The sequence below is a fragment of the Myotis nattereri genome, assembly GCF_964212035.1.
Source record: "Myotis nattereri genome assembly, chromosome: 4".
Lineage (NCBI taxonomy): Eukaryota > Metazoa > Chordata > Mammalia > Chiroptera > Vespertilionidae > Myotis > Myotis nattereri.
This window is the reverse complement of record NC_138079.1, coordinates 74,391,985-74,401,218: the sequence shown is the minus strand read 5'-3', so window position 1 is coordinate 74,401,218 and position 9,234 is coordinate 74,391,985. Positions and strand designations below refer to the sequence as shown.

Here is a 9,234-nt window from a genome sequence, read left to right as displayed (position 1 = left end):
CCTATTGAGGAGGTGATGACTAGAGGGGACAATCTAGGTCCTAACTTAGAGCGAAAACAGGAAGCCACCAGGAAACAGGCCGGGAAACTTTTCACAGAGATGGCAAGTTCAAGAGAGACCCTGAATGTCACAAAACTGGACAAAGAAAAAAAACCTTGGCAGAATATGCCAATATGGCCCTGACTGGTTTGGCTCAGTGGATAGAGCATCAGCCTGCGGACTGAAGGGTCCCAGGTTCAATTCCTGTCAAGGGCATGTACCCTGGTTGTGGGCACATCCCCAGTGGGGGGTGTGCAGGAGGCAGATGATCGATGTTTCTCTCTCATCGATGTTTCTAATTCTCTCTCCCTTCCTCTCTGTAAAAAATCAATAAAATATGTTAAAAAAAAAAAAAGAATATGCCAATATGCACAATGCTCAAAGAGAGGAACAAGTGATCTTGGTCGATTTACCTAAATAAATAGGTAAGTATTAAAGTTACCTAAATAAATAGGTGAGTATTAAAGTTATAGATACTTAATCATGAGTTCTGAAAATTACCATTTGAAAATAAATTCACTTTTAACCTTTCCACTAAAGTAGGTCCACCAGATTTGGGGTGAGTGCTTGAGCCAATAAAATAAGGATAACTCACCAAGAAAAGCTGTTATTTTAAGTCTCTCTAATAAAGTGGTTACACGATATTCACACCATTATGAGTTGATTGATCATATCTAAAAGAACTTTCAAAATGCGTATGTTGGCTGTTCCCATGGGTGAGATTAGCTGAGAACATTATGTCCCTTTTTCCTCTAGAACAACTGACACAAATGGTGTATGTGGAGGAGGAGGCGGCTACTTAAAGGGTAAGGCAGAGATGTCCCAGCACAAAAAGCTGAACACTGCATTTACAATACACTTTTCCTTATGGTCTAGATGTGAATGGGGCCAACAATTCAACCTTTATTGAACACTTAGTATATAAAGGCACTCTAATTAATCCTGTGAGGAGTAGGAATTATTATTTCCCCTATCTTCACCTTGGGAAATGGGTACAGAGAGCCTTAGTATCTTGTCCACTGTCACCAAGTGAAGGTAGCCATGATTCATATTCAAGTAATTTGGTGCTACAGTCTGTGCATTTAGTTTTTATATCCACACCTTTGAATGTGAATTAAATTGCTTGAATATGCTTAATCTGAAAAATTCCTAGTAACTTTAACACATTTTTATGTGTTCACTTAGGTAATCTAATAGGTTCATCATAAAACTGAACATACATCTGCTACCTACTTACCTTTAAGCAAATTAAGGTTTTTATCTAGACAACTACTACTAAAGAATACCTATTTGATCATTTGATTTCTTCTTTTAAAAAAAAATTGGAAATGTTTTCAGTTAACTAATTGAGGAAAACCAAACCAGCGATTATTCTGGGTCCTTTGAAGATGTTTTGCTTCACATAAAGCTGCTCTGAAGGAAAACTTTTCAATAAATAGAAAAGTTTACTATATTTTGATGCATTCACATTATTTCATTTTTAAATACATTTAAGTCCTAGGTATGCTTCTTCCTTCTGTTGATTTGTTAGCACTGACATATCAATTTCAAATAGTTAGAGAACCGACCAGGTCTCCGTTGGTTCACTCTTCCTTTGGAGCACAGCCTCCTGGTGTTTGGGTCTCTGACACATGACCATCATCTTCACACCCTTTTCTCTTCTTTGTAATTAAGTGCAAGCCCAGCAGAGTGACATCTCCCCAATATATGTGTGTGTGTGTGTGTGTGTGTGTGTATAAATATATATATAACCAAATTTCTCATGCTTCTCATTATATCTAGTTACTGTGACAAGCAAGTTCTGTTTTCTTTCAGTATTAGACTTTCTGATAAATAACTTTTCCTAGTAACTCCTGCTCTGGATGCACTAAATATAATGTCCGTCAGGGCAATCTGAGAAGGTGTGTAGCAAAGGTAAGCATCCGTCAACCGCAACTCTATTAAGAAAGTCATCAGCTGTTTTCCTCAAAATCTCTGGATTCCCCAAAATGCGATAGCAGGTCTTTAAATCGATGAGAAAGCCCTCAAAAGATCAGTAAGGATTGTGAGCAAAAAGGAGGAAATTAAGTTGCTGCGTACAAATCAGTTCATATTCCCAAACCTGCCCAAGAGGACTCTCCCGAAGGTTTCCAACAGTTTGTGGACTGGGTACATGGCATTCATCTACTTTGCAGGCCACAAATGTTTTATTTTCCAGGGGTGATGTTCCATTACTGAGTTAGTCAGATAAACACGCTTGGAATGCATGCAAGCTGGGCCCTCAACAAACCTTGGCATCGCTGGCTTAAACACTGAACAAAGTTCCAATCATCTTTCCTCAGGGAACCTGCAGAGGGTCCTTCTTCATGAGGCTCAAGAAAGACTGGATTGCCCTCCCGTGGTCGGCAAAGCACAGCTCGTGAGCCACATGCGGCTCTTTGGCCCCTTGAATGTGGCTCTTCCACAAAATACCACGTGCAGGCGCGCACATACAGTGCAACTGAAACTTTGTGGCCCATGCGCAGAAGTTGGTATTTTGTGGAAGAGCCACACTCAAGGGGCCAAAGAGCCTCATGTGGCTCACGAGCCGCGGTTTGCCGAGCCACAGTTTGCCGACCACTTCCCTACCCGGTTTGGCTCAATGGACAGAGCATCGGCCTGCAGACTCAAGGGTCCCGGGTTCGATTCCAGTCAAGGGCATGTACCTTGGTTGCGGGCACATACCCAGTGGGGAGTGTGCAGGAGGCAGCTGATCGATGTTTCTCTCTCATCAAAGTTTCTAACTCTCTAAACCTCTCCCTTCCTCTCTGTAAGAAATCAATAAAATATATTAAAAAGAAAGACTGGATCATTTGGAAGAAGCTTCCTGTGCCCCACTGCTCTGCAATTGAATTTGCCGTTGGCCGGAGGTGGTGCCAGCTGATACTCACTGGCCAAAGCCCAGGGCCACTTCTGGCTATTGTTGTGGAACATTCTTAAGTCCAAGACAAGGAAGTCTGGGAAAAATACCTCAAACGCCACAACACTGTGGTGTAAAGCAGCCAAGGTAGGGCAGCTGCGGGCATCAGGTTGGCCTAATTGGATTGAGTGGAATCAGCTGGTCGCTCACCACCTCAGCATTCCCATAGGACTCTGAATTGTAACTGGTCTGCCGGCTTGTTCCCCAGGCCCACCCTCTCTAAACAGCCCGGAAGGCGGTAACTATGCTTCATTTATCTCTACATCTCTAGAAGTGTAGCTGGCATATAGTTTGGGTTCAATAAATATTTATTAATGTAAGGATTAAGTAAATACAAAATTCCGCAAAGGGTGAGAGTTACTTGATGGCTGGTCCACCAGCCCAGATGTGATTTTAGAAATCTTCTGGTCCTGGTATAGGTTCTCATGGCCCCAGCCAGTCTTCTCACTGAGCAACAAAAGCCTAGATAATATACCTCAAAATTCAAGAATGAGGCAGGAGAGTAAAAAAAGAAAAAAAATAAGTCTCTGATTCTTACCACCACCAGTTGTTTTTAGCTAATACTGTGGTTTAAAATTATATAAATTTGTCCTAAACTATCCCATAAAATCTTTGGTGTTTATGTAAGGGAAAATATAACCATTTCTATATAAAGTACGTATGCTATTTTTTTTTACAACCTACCTTGTTGATAATGTTTCTAGTCATTAATTTCAGATTCAGGAAGAGGGAATTCAGTCATTTTTCATAGTCCTGCAGAAGTCAGGCACACTTCTGCCGAATCAAGCACAAGATGATGCTACAAGACCCGCTCATCAGAAACACATCACACCAGCCGCCGTACGGTAATATTAAAACAAAATGGGAATCCGTTTCCATCCCAATAGTTTACCTAGAAGTCTCTCTTCGGCAGGTTTGACCTTCACATTATGAATTTCATTTTGCTGTAAGCACTTAATTTATATTACTGCTTAACATGTACTCTCATAGAAATCTTCCCTAACAATTTCTAACTGCATTTATTCAAGCTGAGCATTCACTTAACTACTTGCCTAAAATGCAGTACAGTTACCAGAGAAATATTTCCTGTTATTTCAGAACTGTGAAGGTCAGACCAGTTTTATGCAAAGGGAAATGAAATGTTTTGTGTCTTTAGGCTGCGTAGTACAATTTCTATAATTTTCTTGCTGTTTATGTTGGGGCCTTTGACTCTTCCTCATGCTGCGTTCCCCGTTGTTCTCTCCTGCCTTCTCTCTCATGCCTTTTTAACTGAGCAAGGTGATTGCTAATGCTCTACCACCTATAGGAATTATACATCATGCACAGCATTGAAAATTTAAGGTAAAAACAGCCTTTGTTACTAGAAAGCAAGAATTATATTCATGAAGTAGTTCTACAAAACTGTTTAGTCAAGTAGTTAATACCTTGGATAAAATGATTTTTCATTCTCTATACTATTTTGAAGAGTCAGATGGTCTCACAGAGATTGCCTACTGTTAGGTTCCTATTAAAGTTGCACACAGTGGTGACATAAGCCCATCCTTGGTGTAAGTGGCTCTTTTCCAATGAAGCCTTACAGCATAGTGGCTAAATGCATGGGCTCTGAAGTCAGAAAGACCTGGACCTAAAACTTAGCTCCTACCAGTTATTTGCTGTGTGAACCAAGGCAGGTTGTATAACCTCCTTTGTTCTATATTCAACAAACTTAGTGCATATTGTCCTATTATTATTATTCCTTGCTTATGGAACTGCAGCAACATGAGCCTAGATACAGTTGCAGAAATTGCAGATATTTTCTTCACTGAAAACGCAGTGTGATGGAAATCACCCCCATGAAATGGCTGAGCGTGGGAGGGGAAGTTCTACAAGAACAGGCAGTGTGTTAAGAATTTGTGCCCACATAGGGTCAGCAAAATGAACTGCAAAAAGAACAAAGTGAACTTAGAAGGGGTTGGGACAAGTGAGCCCAATCTTGTGGGTGAGGCACAGCAACAGATAAAATAATGGCTGCTTCAAAGACAGCCATTAAGTGGCCTTAAAACCATCCATTGGTATTTTTCAACCACCACTGCATTGGTTCATTGTTGTGTTGGAGATCAGTGGGCAAGAAGGAGGTGAAGTTGTAGTTAATTCCTCAAAAATGTTATATAAGTCCCAGCTTATGACCTTCCTGTATATCACCTTATTAATGATGGATGTGTATGTGTTTCCTACATGAGAATGTTCTCTAATATGTGTTTTGCAAGTATAGTGGGTTGAATGGTGGCCCCCAAAATATACAGGGTGTCCCCAAAAATGTATATACATCTGAATAATGATTAACTCCAACAGGTTAAATCTGAAAAGAAACATCAATTGAGCTATCAGCTATTAAAGTATGTATACATTTTTTGAGACACCCTATATATCCACCCAGAACCTATGAATGTGACCTTATTTGAAAAAAGGGTATTTCTAGATATAATTAAGGATCTCAAGATGACATCATCCTGATTAAGCTGAACATGAGCCTAGATACAATTGCAGAATTGGTACCAGGTAGGTCCTAAATCCAGTGACAGTGTCCTTGTTACAGACATAAGACAGAGGCAGAGTGGAGACCACATGAGGACAGGGCACAATGGCAGGGGCCAGATAAGTAGTCAGATTTGAAGCCCGGCTCTAGTACTAGAAGGGAACTAAAGCATTCATTCATTCATTATTTTATGAAGGGCCAGGATTTGATGGGTATGGTCCAATAACATAAGGAAGGTGGGTACTAGGAAGGCATTTCTGTGATTTGTCACCTAACTACCTTGGGGTTACCCTTGATCTGACAGCACTGCTAATTCCAGGTCTTTACCAACCAATGGACCGGGACTGTTCACATCTTCCCTTGTCCAGGATGGTCTCAGAAACCAAGGAAGTTCAGTCATTCAGAAAAAAAACACCAATGGCCATCTCTGTGAGAATCAGTGTCTGGGGCAACATGGCAATACTTCTTCCCCCTTCAGCTTTTCCCCCCTGTAGGCAGCCCCTGCCGCTCATGCTTCCCTGGCACTATTCCATCACCTTCAAAATGTGATAGAGATAAATTCAGGTTCCAGTGTTTCTGACTTAAGTGTAATCATATCATTGACTCAGTATCTCCAGACTAAAAGGTGACTGACAGCGAGGGAGCAATGCTTAGTCTGAAGGAATGGCCTTCTCACACAATCATCACGCAACAGTCTAGCTCTATGGCAGGGCTTAGAATACCTTCTTTGAAACCAACACAAAACTATGAGGTGAAGAGAAATCAGAGATAGGAAATATGAATGTATTTGTGTATGCAGCCACAATGATGAACCACACTTTAAGAAGTTTGCGAAGGACAGTGAGTACTAGATCTCACTGACGGAGAAAGCTGAGCGCAGCCACAGGATGATGCAGATCTCCAGCCTGACAGACAAGTGAACAGATGAGCAGTGAAGTCAACAACTCCTTACTTGCAAAGCAAAGTCTAGATTCCTGGCAGAGCACTTGAGGGTCCTTATACCTATTTTACAACCTACTGTGGCAAAGGTGATAGAGCTAAGTAGTGAAAAACTGACAAATTGAAAGAAAAATTACCTTTTGGGGTGAGAGAAGAGAGGTGGAGGACAGTAACCTGTTATTAACATCAGAAGTAAATTCTGTGACATAGAAATTTTCAATGTGACCCAGAAAGTTCTATAAGACTAGAGACTTGGTGCTTGAAATTCATGCACTCGGGGGGAGGGAGGGGTCCCTCAGCCTGACCTGCACCCTCTCGCAGTTCGGGAGTCCTCAGGGGAGGTCCGAATGACAGCAGTTGGACATCCTTAGTGCTGCCGTGGAGGGGGGAGAGGCTCCCAATACCGCCACTGCACTCACCAGCCATGAGTCTGGCTCAGGGCTTCTGGCTGAGCGGAGCTCCCCCTGTGGGAGCGTACTGACCACCGGGGGCAGCACCTGTGTTGAGCATCTACCCCCTGGTGGTCAGTGCGCATCATAGCAACCAGTCACCTGCTGTTCAGTTGATTTGCATATTAGCCTTTTATTATCTACATATATAAAAGCCTAAGCAACCATTATGACTGGTCGGTCAAATGACCAATAATTGACCAGTCACTATGATGTACACTGACCACCAAGGGGCAGACGTTCAACTCAGGAGTTGCCCCTTGGTGGTCAGTGCACTCCCACAGCCAAATCCCACGGTCTCTCCCCACCCAGCCAGCTGAGTGGTCAGTGCGCTCCCACAGCCAATCTCCTACAGCCAGCCAACCTCCCACAGTTCCTCTCCAGGCTGGCCGGCCCAAATGACCCCGACAGAGACAGGGCTAGACAGCCCTGATTAGCCCAATTGCCGGCCAGGCCAAGGGACCCCATCTGTGCATGAATTTGTGCACCGGGCCTCTAGTATAGGATAATAGCAGACTCCAACCCACAAATGAGGTTTTTCTTTAATTTGTAATACCTGCAGACATTTAATTAATCCAGCTCAGTCTTACGGCCCTTCCACTATACTTCATCTTCAAAAAAATAACTGTCCCACTAAAAGATGGTGCCCAAGCCTGTTCTATTCACAAATTCTGTTTTCATGCAGTCTATTCTATTCTTTAAAGCATCCAATGTATTGACTTCGACTTAGGGCAGTGGTTCTCAACCTTGGCTGCACATTAGAATCACCTGAGAATCTTTAAAATCCTGATTTCTGGGCCTCATCCTCCAGAAATGCTGTTTCTTTGTTATGGGGTGGGGCCACAACATTAGTAACAAAGAAACAGAATTTCCGGAGGATGAGGCCCAGAAATCAGGATTTTAAAAAGATTCCCAGGTGATTCTAATGTGCAGCCAAGGTTGAGAACCACTGCCTTAGGGTTTTATTTTTCTCTCCATTTCTTTTTGAGCTCCACCAGTTCACTCTTTATCTCGTTCAGCTGTTTCATCATTTGCCCTTTGTGCTTTCTTTGTCTCTTCTCAATGCTCTAATTTCAAAGCTTTCCCTCCCCTTTTTTCAAAAGCCTTAGTTCTACAATGAGTAACAACTAGAAATGAACCAGCATGAAATATGTAAAGAGATACTCCAAGAAAAATAAAACCACCAAAATATATAAAGAAATACTTTAAGAAAAAAGTTTAAAGGACATCCAAATACTACACCAGAGAAACCATGCCACAAAGCAAATAAAGACAGTAGATGAAGGTCATAGAGAGATTTTATATAAAATTAGTAAGATAAAATAAGCAGAAAAAAATAAAGTGATTTCAATGTATGAAACGTTAGAAGCAAGTCATGATTAGGGAGTACCACAATGATAAAACTGAGCAAAATAAAATGAAAAAGAGAATTCTTCACAAATAATAGATAAAAAATGAAACAATTTGACAAACACACAAGAGTTCTAAAATAGCTATAACTGATGCTGCTGAAAAAGGAAACCCTGAAATACAAGATTCAAAAGGTACATTTTGTACCTCCAAGACTGATATAAAACAATCAACCCCAAGGTTTCAAAGATGGACTTCAAAATACTATGAGCATCCAGACAAAAACAAACAAAAAAACACAAGAAATCTCAAGTCACTGATGGGGGCAGTGTGCATAAAGAACTAAGTTCACTTCCCATGAGAACTTTTATTGCCAACAGATAGTGAAGTGGGTCTAGCAGGTCCAGGAGACAAAAGGGTGATGCAGAGATTTTATTTCCAGCCAAGCTATTTTACAAAAATAAAGGCAAATAACATATTCTCAACATGAGGGGACTCAAGAATAATTGAAAAAATAATAGTTAAATGGCTGGTGAAGTAAATTGATTTCACTCGGATATAAAAACTCTCATAAATATGTTGAAAAACAATCTAATTAATAAATATTGACAGGAAGAATTAAGGAAAGATTATGGTATCAGAAATGTAAACACATTGATTTTTCTAATTTTGTAAGCAGATATTGTTTAAGTTAATAAACAAAACAAGAGATCATCTTATTTTATAATATAAAGGGAAAATCTTAAAAGATATACAAATAATAACACAATCAGGTAAATTAAAATAATATGCATGTCCTGTTATTACATAAGAATACTCTTTACTGATTTTAATTCTCCATAAATCAATCCATAGATGGAGTCCAGAAAAATGTTTTTGTACACTAAAAAACATGAATTTTAAAAATTAGGTAAAGAATAGACAAAAATAGGTGAGTAGCCTAATCTTATATTAAAAGATATTACAAAGCTATGGTAATTAAAAAGCTGAATAGATTAGCTGAC

At 40.5% G+C, this 9,234-nt stretch overlaps 1 pseudogene across 1 annotated transcript; it reads right to left on the bottom strand.

Moving 5' to 3' along the window:
* Window positions 1–1,622: 1,622 nt before the first annotated feature.
* On the bottom strand, window positions 1,623–2,346 carry LOC308518074 (cyclin-H-like; annotated as a pseudogene). The gene has a single exon. The product of its transcript is annotated as a cyclin-H-like (transcript).
* Window positions 2,347–9,234: the final 6,888 nt, after the last annotated feature.